At 39.3% G+C, this 13,718-nt stretch overlaps 1 long non-coding RNA gene across 2 annotated transcripts in view; it reads right to left on the bottom strand.

Annotated features, from left to right (window-relative positions):
- Positions 1-1,510: 1,510 nt before the first annotated feature.
- The window catches only part of LOC144378415 (uncharacterized), a 124,073-nt gene continuing 111,865 nt past the window's right edge, over positions 1,511-13,718 (bottom strand). For both annotated transcript variants that reach the window (XR_013440070.1, XR_013440071.1), the window contains 2 exons: positions 13,535-13,591; positions 1,511-1,813 (listed from right to left, as the gene is read on the bottom strand). This is a non-coding gene — a long non-coding RNA (uncharacterized LOC144378415). The remainder of the gene's footprint in view (positions 1,814-13,534; positions 13,592-13,718) is intronic.

The following is a 13,718-nucleotide window of genomic DNA, read 5'->3' as shown; positions in this document are numbered from 1 at the left end:
TAATGTAAATAAATTAATTAGAATAGTGTCTGTCATGTTAGAGGTAAGTGGACAATAAATATTTGTGGCTATTATTGAGGGAAAGCTATTGGAAAGAAGCTTATTTAGGGCCTTATTTAGTCCTTAACAATGACTTCATACCTCAGAGTTAGCTATGGCAGGAACCACCATGATCCTTGTCATTGGAGCCTTTCTCCCTTCACTGGTTTGGGAAAATCTTCAACATCTAACGTGGTCCAGCAGAACTTTATGATCTGGTCTTCATTTCTATTTCTGACCAGCCATGTTGAATTCTCCAGCGCCATAGTTTCTCTCATCTTAAGCTTTCATGCAAGCTATTCCTCTGTGTATTACATTTATCCAACCTTAACATCGTTTCTTCAAGAATATCTTTTCTGCTAATTACTTCTCTACCCTCTAAAATTAGATGTATTTCCCATGAGTTGCTGAAGCCCAGGATGATATCAAAAAAATGTTCAAAAATCAATGTAGCATGCACATAATCAATAAGATCTTTTGAGGGCTGTAGCAGTAACGTCTTGGTAACCTCTGGTGTCCTTCCTTTAGTTACTGGTGGTGAGGCACTCTTGAGGTACAGAGAGGTGAAGGGAGCCAGACTGACACGGAGAGCTCCCCTGTAAACTCCGAGCAGCTGTATGTGCCGGGTAGTATGGACTTAGTATACTGAATTAACAGGTGGCACGGTGGCAGTTTTTATCAGCTGAAGATCTGTCTTGGTTGTGATCCATCGTCCTTCTACTGGGAAAGCACTTACCATAATTCTAATGATCTATTTCCTTATACATATTTCCTGCCAAACATAAGTTCTAATCATCACATCCTTTTAAAAATAGTCTTCGATTAAGTTCCCCTGAAAGTGGAGTCTGAGTCAAGAACTCAGACAGTGCAAGTAGTTTCTTGAAGAATTGATCCTAGGACACAGGAGTTAAGAAGTAGAGTGAGTGAGGGGGGAATGAAGAAAATCCCATGTAGAGCTGGTGTTTCTAAGGCATTACTATAGGGAAGAGGGCCTTAATTCTGATTCATCTCCTTGGTAGTGAGCAAAATTTCTCCCTGAATTGTCTTCTCTAGGAGAGGAGGTTGGGGCATGTCCCTTGGATTGAGGATTTCTGATGGAAATATGAACTCTCCTGCATTTTCAGAGTGTGTATTTGTGTGTGTGTGTGCACATGGGCAACCTTGAGCACAGAGGGGCTTGGCAGCATCAGAAAAGGTCCTGGGGCAGGAGGCAGAACAATGACCCACACGCACGTGAGGTGGGTTCACACTATGTACAACTGTCCACTAAGCTACCACTGAAGTCCCTGGTAGGAGGAAACTGACATGGGGCATAAGAGGTACCTTTATATGATACACTGGCACTGAGAACCTCAGCTTTCATTAAAAAAAAATTTAAAAATATCTTGCTAAGTTACATATTTTTTCACATTTGTCCACAATTCTTTTTCAATAGCTTTCATTTTATAGACTCAAAGATTTAGCAAATAAATATTGAGCACATAGGATATTTTAATGATGGGTTTTTTGATACAGAAATTGAAGACCCAGTCCCAGCCCTTCCCAGAGCATCAAAACTTTCAGGGCCTGACCCAGTATTCCTTAAGTGGCTTCCAAGCATTTTGCATTATGTTGAAGTTTGAAATTTTGACTTCGTAGAACAATGGGTGGGGATGGATGGAATCCAGGAGTTCTTCATTCTAATTCTTGATCCCGGTCTTTCTTCCTCATTCAACCCCTAGGTTCCTCACATCTTAAATGGAAACCATGCCTCCTATATTTTCTTGCTGAAATCCTGTGTTGGATGGACAAAGGGAAGTAATGCTCACATGAACAGTACATTAAATAAGCTCAAAGTAGCACTGTCAACACATGCTGTTTGCAAATGTAAATCAACAGATGAAATGAGAAAACGACTGAAATGTATCGCCGCATCTCAAATCTCTCCCTGTTCTGGTTTTGAGATTTCAAGGGTGAGATTTATGAAGTGCACGTTGATCTAAGAAACAGGGATGTTCAATTCAGTTTCACTGTGATATAAACCAGTCCCTCGCACCAGTGCCTTCCCCAAGAGAAGAGAAGGGAGAGAGGGGACTCTTTATTGAGCATCTGTTGTATACTGACATGAGTGAGGCACTCAATGTGAGTGATTTCAAGGCAAAGCTATATGTAGATGCATCTTGCCTTTGGTTCCTGACTCCCCTTAGGATCTCTTGGAGCTTCTGTGGGCTTCTTTTCCATTTGCCCTTTGTCACCCCTCAGGACTCTCTTGCTCTTCTCTCAACTGTGCTCAGGGGATGCAAGATTTCTCACCTCCTTTTCATTTCTACACCTTCTGCATCTCATGCCGTAGCATCCAGTCTAAGGTATCTTAAAAGTGCCATCCCTGTTTAAAAATTAATAAAAATACTGATACTATGAGACATTCTGTTTTAGTTAAAATAGCAGTTCCAAGGCTAAGATTTCCGGGCACTTTAGCATTCAGTGAGAGAAAATTTTAGAGGACAAAGTGGACATTTTGGTACTTCTCAGTTGACACTGTTTGTAATACCTTTCTACAGGACTTACGCTGCTTACATCATGATGTCTGGCAACCTATGGCATCTTTTGACCCTATGGGTCAGAAATCATTATCAATTCTCGTGTGTCTGACTGCAATAAGAAAATGACCTTTTCAGGTGTTAAAATGGGACATTAGCAAAAGTAAGAAGGGTACAGGAGAGAAAAGGTCAGCTGAAACCAACAACATTTTACTTATGAGTTCCCTGGATTAGTAGAGAAGGTCTCAATAATAGTACCCCCACCACCACCTGACTCTGCTATTGGTTCTGAGTTTCCAGCCTACTAAGACAGTCTTTGGTAAAAGGATGATAAGTGATAATTCTAACCTCAGATATTGGCAGTGCTTTGCAGTCTTAGATTCATTCATGTTGTTTGCAATAATGTTTTCTGTTTTTAAGAGGTTTCTAAAGCTGCATAATCCATTTCAGCTATTGTGATACACATTGCAATTGTCGTAATTATCATCACTGAAGTGCTATTTATCCTTATGTATAACACAGGTTCCCACTTTTCTTAAAAACCATTGTGAAGAGGTTGAGGCAACTGCAAACATGCTTCCTTTACTTTTTAAGATCGGGTGAAAACATTTTGCTGTTGAAAAGGTTCATTTTTAACACCTGAAACTATATTCAAGCAATTTGGTTTGGGTTTTAACAACAGTGTCAAACCATGAATTCGGCAGAATTTATATCCTTTTGTTTTCTAGAACTCTTTCAATGGCTCAAACTCTGAGTTGAATTTCATAATTAATCTTTTTTCCCTAGACAAGGGCACATTTCTTAACACTGTGTTTTATGGTTTTATAATTGAGCATTTCTGACGAGGAACAGAACCTTAGGCAAAACACCGACAGCTCTTCTGAAATCTTTTATTTGACTTTCATATAAGGAAACAGGTTCCGAATCTGTAAAGTCATAAAATCTGACACATTATTAGGTATAGAGTAGTTAACTAAACCTGTGATTGATTGATCCAAAATGATTAGAAAAGAAACTGTAATCAGGCTGGTTGAAATCTGCAGAACTCCTGTGGATTTGAACAGTAGACTTAGGATGGGAGAATCTCTTTACCATGGAAATTTATTTCAATAAACCTTAATACAGGCAACTGTGGCACATTTTTTCTTTTCTTCTTTCTAGCTTTAATTTTGTTTGGGCTTTATGGATATCAGTGGAGAACAATGACCAGGTAAATATCTTTTCATTCCTTCCTAACTTGCCACGGGGACTATACCTTCACTTGTGAATCGCAACCATTAATTCCAGGTGTTTTTCACTTTGACCCATGCTAACCGCTTGGTTGTGTGTGTGTGTGTGTGTGTGTGTGTGTGTGTGTGTGTGTGAGAGAGAGAGAGAGAGAGAGAGAGAGAGAGGTGTGTGTGGATGTGGGGACTGAACCCAGGGCCTCATACATGCTAGGCAAGAGCTCTAACACCCAGCTACATCATCAGCTCACCACCTGGTCTTAAAACAAATAGAATTCAACCTCTTATGGCAATTAAACTTGGAAAAGCAATAAAGCAGATTTTGAAAAAAAAAAAAAGCAGCATTTCCTAACATGTTTTCTTGAACACTTGCTTCCTTATATTATATGTGTGGTAAATGCTATATCCGGTGCTACTCTGTGTGGCCTGTGATCTGATGCCAGTCCTCAAACTGTTTCCTGTTGTGATGTGATATATACAAAACCTGAGGATAGGTGTTAGAGACCTGAATAGAAATTTAACATAATAATTTTACATCTGTTAAATCTTAAAATAAAAAATTGAGGACTTTGTTGTATTTTGTGTGCATGTGTTGTTTTTATTTCAGTTTTCTACTAAATTGAATTTACTTATTTATTTGGTATCAGGGATTAAACCCAGAGGCACTTAAACAAAAAGACCCACATCCCAAGCCATATATATATATATATATATATATATATATATATATATATATATATATATATATACACACACACACACACACAAGATATCACTGAATTGCTTTAAACAGGGTATCACTGAGTTGCTTAGGGCCTTGCTGAGTTGCTGAGGCTGGCTTTGAACTTGCAATCCTCCTGCCTCAGCCTCCTGAGCCACTAGGATTACAGGTGTGTGCCGCTATGCCAGGCACATTTATTACATTTTACTGAAACAATGCTCCTGGATGAATTGAGGAGAAAAATCCAATAGTGATCCTGCCTCATAGGTAGAAAAGTACTGATGTATTACTATTGTTCTTTAGAGATTCATAATACATGATATATAATAAACCAGAGACCCTAAGAACTTGCATAGGGAAGAGACCTATTTAACTGTGTGTTTTCAATTCTACCTAGGCCTCAGAAGTCTTTTTTTCCTTTTGGGTTAGCTCTATTAATAGTCTATGCAATTAAAGTTCTACAGAATACATTTTGGGAAATTATGACAAGCAATATTTATATCACACTTTATGTTTCAAAATCATAACATATTACCTTATTAAAAACCTATTCAAAATGGAGTTAGTAGGTAAACCAGGCATCTAAATTGATGCCATATTGCACATTAGAAATGTATGTTTTAACTATTAGGATATAAACAGCAGAATTACCTACTTATATATCATTAAGGTGTTTTAGAGAGTTGATCCATTAAGGATGAGCTATTTTCATTTCAGATAAGGGATCAGGAAAAAAAGCGATGGGAGGAGATGATTTTGATTATTTATTCATGTCAAAAATAGAAGGATCCTGAGGCCTCTTTCCATATATGTTGGAGCCACTGATCATGCTGTGAATTCTCATGATTCTCATGACTGTGTTTTCAGCTGTCCACAATTTGGGTAATATTTGGAAAACCTCAAAGTGGACTTGGGAGATTTGTTCTATACAAACAGGCCAAGCCACTGACATCCTGCATTAAATGCATATAAGAAATCCCTTTTGGACTCCCAGTGGGAAGTGCACTTTCTTAATAGGGGACTGTACTTTCTTCCTCGAATTCCACAGATTTGAACACAAACTGAAACTGCTGCAGAAAAACGAAACAAAACAAACAAACAAACAAACAAAAGAAAACAGAAAAAAAGAAACAAACCAAACAAATAAACAAAAAATAAACAGAAAATATAGTATATAGTTAGAATTTCATTTGTTGTACTTAAAAATAAGATGCATGGGATAGCAGTGTATGTGGTATTTCCCGGGGACCATGGTTTGGCAATTCACTCAAAAAGATGGCATTTCCTTGAGAAATTTTCTTGGTTCCTGGGTTTTAATGTAACCTTTCAGTGTTGGAAACTTTACAAATGAGCATGTGTTTGGATGCTGATCAGTGATATCAAAGCTCCCAACAACCCTGAGATTAAACTCGGATTGCTGAAAGCATAACAGTGAAGAGTACTTACTCTAGATGCAGTTTTCCTATCTTCAAATTAACTTCTTTATACTGAAAATTGATCCCATTGAGCTACAATCAGCATTGCATCCCCCTGATTTTTATTTTTTATTTTGAGAGAATTTAACTAAATTGCTGAGGGTCTTGCAAAGTTGCTAAGGCTGGCCTTGAACTTGAGATCCTCTTGCCTTAGCCTCCTGAGTCTCTGGGATTATAGGCATGTGCCACCATGACAGAATTAAATCTTAACTTCTCCACTAACTGTATAACATTGGATAAGTGACTTAGCCTCAGTACTATGGCAAAGATTGAATTAAATAATATATATAAAGTAATTAGAATGTTGTCTGGTGTGGAGTAAACAATGATGGTCAGCTATTTAATTTACTTTGGTAGTTGCAATGTTAAATGAACTACACATTCATATTGGCTTGATTAGTTTTTCTCACCTGTAGACAGGCTACATAGGAAGCCAAATTATTAGCACCTGCCTGGTAATCATGGTGTTGGAAGAGGTACTTCTGTCTTTATGCTTCATAGCACCAGTCTATGACTACATGATGCATCCTGTCAGGTTCAAGCACACAGCTGGCTAACAACCCCACAGTGGGTTATGGGCCAGAATTGCTGGCCCAAGAGATATTCTGCCTCTTTATGGTGACTCTGCATGCTTATGTGTTAAAGTGTAATAATAAAAAAATTGTCCCCCTCTGTGTGCTGAGTTTATAGCATAAGTCTTAGAAGGCTACCTTATTTTCATGCTTACAGAGGTCATATTACAGTTGTTCCCAACTACACACATACCATATGAGATATGCATATATTCAGACTCAAAGAATATCTGTGAATTGAGTAGTGAAGATGAATAATTCTATTAGCAACCAACTGGTACTTACAGGAATCAGTCACTCAGTGTGAAGATTTGTAGAAACAGTCACAATTTCAGAAATGACATGAATTTTATTGACTATAATTATACTTCTGAAGTTGCTTATCGAGTTGAAACCTTAGGATTTATCTAAAATATTAAGTATCTGCTTTATTGGTTTGGCAAGATTTCTTCAAGCTGATAGATTGAACTTAAAGAAAATCATGCCCACTGGGCATTATGTAGTACATCTATAATCCCAGCCGCTCAGGAGACTGAGGCAGGAGGATCATGAGTTCAAAGCCAGTCTCAGCAACTTTGTGGGGGCACTAAGCTACTCATTGAGACCCTGTCTTTAAATAAAATATAAAAAAGGGCTGAGGATGTGGCTCAGTAGTTGAGTGTCCCTTAGTTCAATCCCCAGTTTCAAAAAAAAAAAAAAGAGAAAGAAAAAAGATTATGCCCATTTTACAAGGAATATCAGGATATTCTTGAAAAATTTGATTCTTTTGCCACATTGCAGCCAAAATTTGAGCCTTGAAGGCTTATGATGATATACCATCTTCTCTGAAGTTGCCTGAGTTAGATGCTGGGAGCCCTCAGCAATGACAGGAACCTATGGTGAGATTAGAGCTGTGCATGACATTTCTTACCCATGGTTCAGTCAGTTATGTACTAGTATTTTAATGATCTTGCTAAACACTGAAATATGGTTCCAGCTAAGTCTGCTCTTTTAATGGAGAAAGTGGTTCAAGCAGATTTTGGACTGCTTTTGTTTTACTGTTAAGAGTCAATGTCCACAGTTGGCTGCAATTTAGCAGAGAAAAATCAGGACATCCATTTGTGGATGGATAATGTTAAAACCGATTATTAAGAAGGGTGGATATTCTTATTCTTTATTATCTCCATTTAACACAGCAGATAGATTTTGTGCATCATTCATTTCCCCTGACTTTTAAGATTAGAGTATATAAAAATAAACTTTTAATTAGCAATCTAGTGAAAAAATAGACTCATATTCAGATCTTGCATTATGTATTTTTCCCTCACTTCTAAAGCCTTTTAAAAATAATCTCCATCATTTTAACTTGGCAATGAACCTCCAGCATCACACTCAAAATTAACTTATAGTTTTCATTAAGTGCAGTCTAGACTGTGTCTTTTCTCATTTCCAAAGCATAAGCAATTTGATTTGCTGCTTATCCCAAACTTTTTCCTAAAGACAAAAAGTGGAAGTTATGTACAACTGCTTTCAAACCTCCAATGAAGTAAGTACAGTGTTCAATAACTTCATCAAAGAAGGTCTAAATTTTATGGTGCAAATGGCAGGCTTCACAGGTCAGTGAGCTTTTTCAAATGGTACACAGGCTGCCTATATCAAATTTGTAGAAAAGAATTGATTTTGGTGGTTGGAATAAGGCCATTTTCATCTAGCTGCAAGCTTTCCAGAAATAATAGTGCTATATTAGAAGATAAATTATATATAGATTACTGTTTTTAAGTATTATTCAGAATGTTAACAACTAATATAATGGGCCTTCTATTGCAATCCTAAATAGCAAGTGTCAACCTGCTTTTTAAAGTTCCCCAGTAGCTCTCAGCAGTCATGTGGGTTCCAGGGAAAGCTGTGCTGTCTGGCTCACAGAAACATCATGTTTTATTCTTGCTCTTTGTTTTCTTCCTTGTAGGTATGCTGTGCCTCTGTTATTGGCAGGACCTTTGATACCTGGCAAGTTGCACCACTGGGAGGTAGGAAGAAGTGTGTCTGCAAAATGGAAGTTCTTAGTGTGTTTTCCTTCCGTGTGAGCTATTAACTGGCAGAAAGATTGGTAGGTGCACAATGCATCCTCCCGAGCCTCCTCTAATTCACCATGTGCTCTTGTGATCTTTTACTCATGAACCACTTCTCAGAATGGGAGCTTTTCTAATTTTGCAGCCTTACCATTTCAAGAGGTCAGAAGGGCTGTGTGCAGTACACCTGGGCAGCATATTTTTAAAGAGACCCTTTGCAGCTAGCTATATGTTTGCTGTAGTTAGGAACTGAATATATGATGTATACTGTTTCCATAAAAGTATCGAGTTGTGCAGAGAAATTCTCTCCCAGTTCCTTTAGTTTCCCCTCTGCACTGCTGTTGCCTTCCAGTATTTCTCTGTTTGTTTGTACGTTTGTATTCTTAAGGAAGGCGGGAATTCCTATCATCTTTTCTCCCATTCCAGTGTCTAGCCTAGCATCTGGAACATAGTAGATGGTTGGGTTTGTTAAGTCACTGCCATCCTACTTGAGGCTTAAAGACTAAAATCTGTTGAAATCCCACAAAATCTCAAATACAGAGTATTTGCTAATGTGAACATTGAATTAGAACCGAATCTACATGATGCTCAAGTGAAAGGAACTCAGAAATAGTGTTTATTTTCTTAAGAAAGTAAAGAAAAATGGTGCTGGGGATGCCAAGAAGAAAGACAGGCACACTTCTACCATGGACATGTCTCTGACTGCTGTTTCCCACTTGAAAGGTGGAAGTTGGATCTCAAGGATCCTTTTAATTGTAAAAGTTCAGGGCATCTTTGGCATAGATCATTAATTTAATTTGTTTTATTCTTTATGTTTTGAATATCTTATGTTCTCATTGCAGTTCAGAATGCATGAAAAATATATAGATTCAATTCAGAAGGGCTTTTTTTTTCTTTTTTTAAAGAATTTAACCTTTATTTTATTTATTTGTTTTTAAATGGTGCTGAGAATTGAACCCAATATCTCACATGTGCAAGGCAAGTGCTCTAGCACTGAGCCATAACCCCAGCCCTTAGAAGGGTTTTTTTTTTTTTTTTTTTTTTCCTAGCCACAAAGCTTATGATACACCCTTAACTACAACCAGGACACTAAAGAGAATGTTTCCAAACCTTGTTTGGGGTTTTCAATGCCTGAGTGATACTTGCAGCTGACATATCAAATTATATATCTCATGTAACTTTAATATCCGAAGAGTATACTTTAAAATGTAAATGAAAAAGGATAATTAATTTTAATACAATCGTCTCAAACTACCTTGCCTCCCACTATCAGAATGACCTCTCTAGATTTATAATGGTTTATTTCACTATTAAATAAAAACTATCGCTACTTTAAAATATCTGGGCCTGTTAGGCCCATTCAGGCGGTTGTTCAAATGTCCACTGTCAAGGACAGCATAACCAGATGGGTTGGTTTCAATTTAACCTGCACTCTAGTCTCAGTGGTTATTTTACCACTTAGAATAATAGCAGTGCTCAGATATTTAATATATTTCTCAGAGCTGAGGTGTTCAGGGTCATTCCAGACATGACAGTCCCTTATGAAAAAAAAAGAGGGGAGGGATCGGATTCTCTTTTCGCACCAGTCATACATAAAGGGCCTCCTTCCCATTGCTCACTCTCTCATGTTTGACTTCTGGTCCTTGGTCCTCCTCCCTGGGGGAGCATGCGTTCCTCTGCGAGTTCTTTGTCATGAAAACGCAGAGCTGAAAGGGACCTCAGAGTTCATCTGTACATTTCATAGAAGAGAAGCCAAGGGCTGGAGAGGTCATGCAACCCACTTGAGGTCACACAGTTAATTAGGAGAGGGCTGGACCTGGACTCTGGGTCTTTTGACCTCTGCTCCAGAGACTTTTCTATCAGGTGTGGAGAGGAGCAGTGGCGATGAAGGCATTAGAGACTCCATGTGGCATTTTAAAATAGCAAGACTTTCTTTTCAGTTTTTTTTCCTCTCTTGTTTTACAAAGATTTCTTTCTTTCTTTCTTTCTTTTTTTTTTTTTTGTTAATTTCCCAGTCCTCCCATTTTCTTATATGGAAGATTAATCTGACATCTTCTGCAGAGAATTGACTGTTTCCCACAAAACAAAGAGTGGAAAGAAAGTAGTACAAGCATTGGAGGGTCTCAAGGGTCCTTAGTGCTCCAAGCTTCCGACAGCTCAGTAAACATCCCTGCCCTGATTGTCCAGGGAGTGGAAGAAGCAGGAGGAAGTTGCCTTTGGAGCACTGGGGACGGTAGGAGAAGCAGTGTTGCAGCGAGTGAGTGGCTAGTGTTCTTGGCGCTGTGATAGGTCTGTTTTTCCAGAAAGTACAAAAAAGCAAAATCATCATTCCTAAAGCTCAGAAGAGCCTGGCAGCCAACAACACTCATTCCTAAGGCTCTAAACAAATGCCAAAAGGCACCGTGTGTCACATCAGAGATCCCAGGAGACAAGCCAAGCATGTGTTTATGTTGCACACAGGTCTACAGGGAGGGTGCCTTCAGTCTCATGAAGGAAAGTTCTAGCTCTGATATCAATGAGTAGCTACCTGCTCTAAGGAGGCAGGAGGTATAAAGGGTGATACCAAGAGGACTTCAGCCTAGGTGTTGAGAGCCTGGTGCAGGAAGTTTCCAAAGATTAGAACAGACACACAGAGAGTCCTAAGTTACCCTTACCTTTAACCTTGCCTCCTTTTCCTTTCTCCTGTTTCCTTTATGCTACCTTCCATACCCCTGAGCCTTAACTATCCTACAAACTTCAAAGCTGGCAAAAACATCTTTGGAGAACACTCTTCTGTCACTTCAGGAAGTGGGACTGTACCAATGGCTGAGCAACATTGCAATTTTGAGTTTCAGAGCAGTTAAAGATAAAAACTGCTACCTGAGCCAGACCACAAAGACATCTTCCCCTCTCATCTCCTTACCCTGTACAACAACAACCCGGCTTCTCTTCCACTCAGACAGCTCTCTGGTCAACAGAGGCTTTTGGATGCATGTTGGCTGAAGAAAGCTATTAATCTCTATTTGAGTCATTTAAACAATTTTCTTTTGACAGAGGGAGTAGTGGTCATAAATAAAAGGTTTTTATCTTTGACTTCTAGGATAGGCCTGGGAACGGCACATCCCCAGACACTAAATGGAGTATTGTGATAAGACTGAGTGGGAAAATGAGGAAGATATGAGGCTTGATTCAGGGCCAGGAGAAGATGCATGTGGAACTGGATTTGAATGGCTTGCAGAAAGTCAGGTCTTAAACCAGCATCAGCTAGCCTTGAGGTCAAGGACATGGTCCATCCTACTGCCATGGCTGCCCAACACTTCTGACACGGGCCACCTTTCAGACCTGATCAATCAGCTACAGATTGGGGGTTCTCCATAAAATCCCTTAGGTTTGATAATTTGCCGTAGCAACTAGAAACCTCAAGAAATTTATAGCTACAGTTTTATTATAACAAAAAGAATACAAATCAGAAGCAGCCAAATGAACAGACACTTAGGGCAGTATTTGGATTGGGAGGGTTCCAAACAGGAAGCTTCCATGTTCTTAGGGACATGTCACCTTACTGGCACAGATGTGCGACAATAGGAAACCTAGGGAATATTCCAAGTCAGGAAGCTTATCCTTGCTTCAGTATGTAGTCTCACCAAGGTTTCATTTGGTGGGCATGATTTTGATTGAATTGTTGCTCACATGATTAAACTCAACCTCTGGCCCTTCTTTCCTCCCCAGAGGTCAGGTTGATCTCACATGGCCCAAATCTCTAAGTCTAATCACAAGGTTGATTTTTCTAGCATGGCCAGGCTTCTCCCTAAACCTATCCACTGACTGGCCCCACTCTGCATCATCTCTTTGTTAGAAACGATCATGTGAGGTGTGAGGGACCCCTGTGATTAACAAAGTCACCCCTATTGCTGGGCAGTTCCAACTGTCTGGAGGTTACTTCTGAGAAGCTGGATAAAGGCCAGATCTGTGTGGGTGTGGTTTGTTCTTCTCTAAGCATTTGGCAGTATGGGTCGATATGGAAACCCTGTGTGAAGTCAGGCTGTGACAGGGCGTGACACTGGGAGGGAACCTGGCCACCTGCCAGGATCTGGACCTGCATGTGCTGAACCGTGTGTTACCTAGAGCCCCGTGAGAGCTGTTACCTGAATAGGAATGAAGCTTTGAGTGCATTTGGTCAGCTTTGACACCCAAGCAAGTTACTAATGGCTGTGAATCCATAGCCTTAAGTTTCTCTTTGCTGTTAACCCAAACCAGAATAATAAATGCTGGTGTCAGAGTAATAAATGCTGCTGAAACAAACTCATATTACTCAATCCTTTCCAGTGCAGTCATGTGTGTGGTGGTGGTCGGGGAGGAGAGAGAGGGAGAGATTTTGAGTTGGAAAAATTGTCAGGTTACCTTCAAATAATTAGTATTTGCATTTTAATATCCTCGGAGGTCTGCATTTGCTCACCAATACAATCTGACTTAGAGGACAGTCAGTAATCTTGTGCGGTTCTTCCATAAAAGCTGAAACAGTCAGTTTGTCTTTGAGGCTAATGCACAGCAAGAGGCTAAGCTGATTTGTGTTTTCTTAAATTCTCCAGGTGATAGGGACCGGGTAGCTTATTGGACTTCAAAGGGCTTCTCTTCATGAGAAGCGAGTGCAGGGAATTAATATGCTACACAGAATAGGGATAGACCAAGCAGAGGCTTCTCTAAGATCACCTGGAGCCAAGACAGGAGGCAGATGAGTAGCACAGAGGATAATGGGGTGAAAGTAGGGAAGGATTAATTCTCGGCATTTTGTATTTCTCTGTTACGTCTCAGGACTTTGAATCAGGGAGACTATAATACTAGATTACTAGTCCTTTGCTACAAGAAAACTGTTTTCAAACCATCTCCAGGGTGGGTTAATGCAAGGAATGTCATGCATGGATTCAGAAGACATGGTTTGAATGAAACTAACTTACTTATAGGTCGTGTTGTCCTTGGTGAGTCCACTGAACTTTCCACCTCTGTTTTCCCATCTGTAGAACGGGAATAAAAATGTCAATCTTAAAGGATTATTATAAGAATTTATAAAAAAAACATGCATATAAAAATACCTGGCACACTGTATTTGACATATTGGGTATTCAGCAGGCATGTCTTTCC

Source organism: Ictidomys tridecemlineatus, chromosome 6, assembly GCF_052094955.1.
Source record: "Ictidomys tridecemlineatus isolate mIctTri1 chromosome 6, mIctTri1.hap1, whole genome shotgun sequence".
NCBI lineage: Eukaryota > Metazoa > Chordata > Mammalia > Rodentia > Sciuridae > Ictidomys > Ictidomys tridecemlineatus.
The sequence above is the reverse complement of the archived record's forward strand: the minus strand, read 5'-3'. Positions and strand labels throughout refer to the sequence as shown.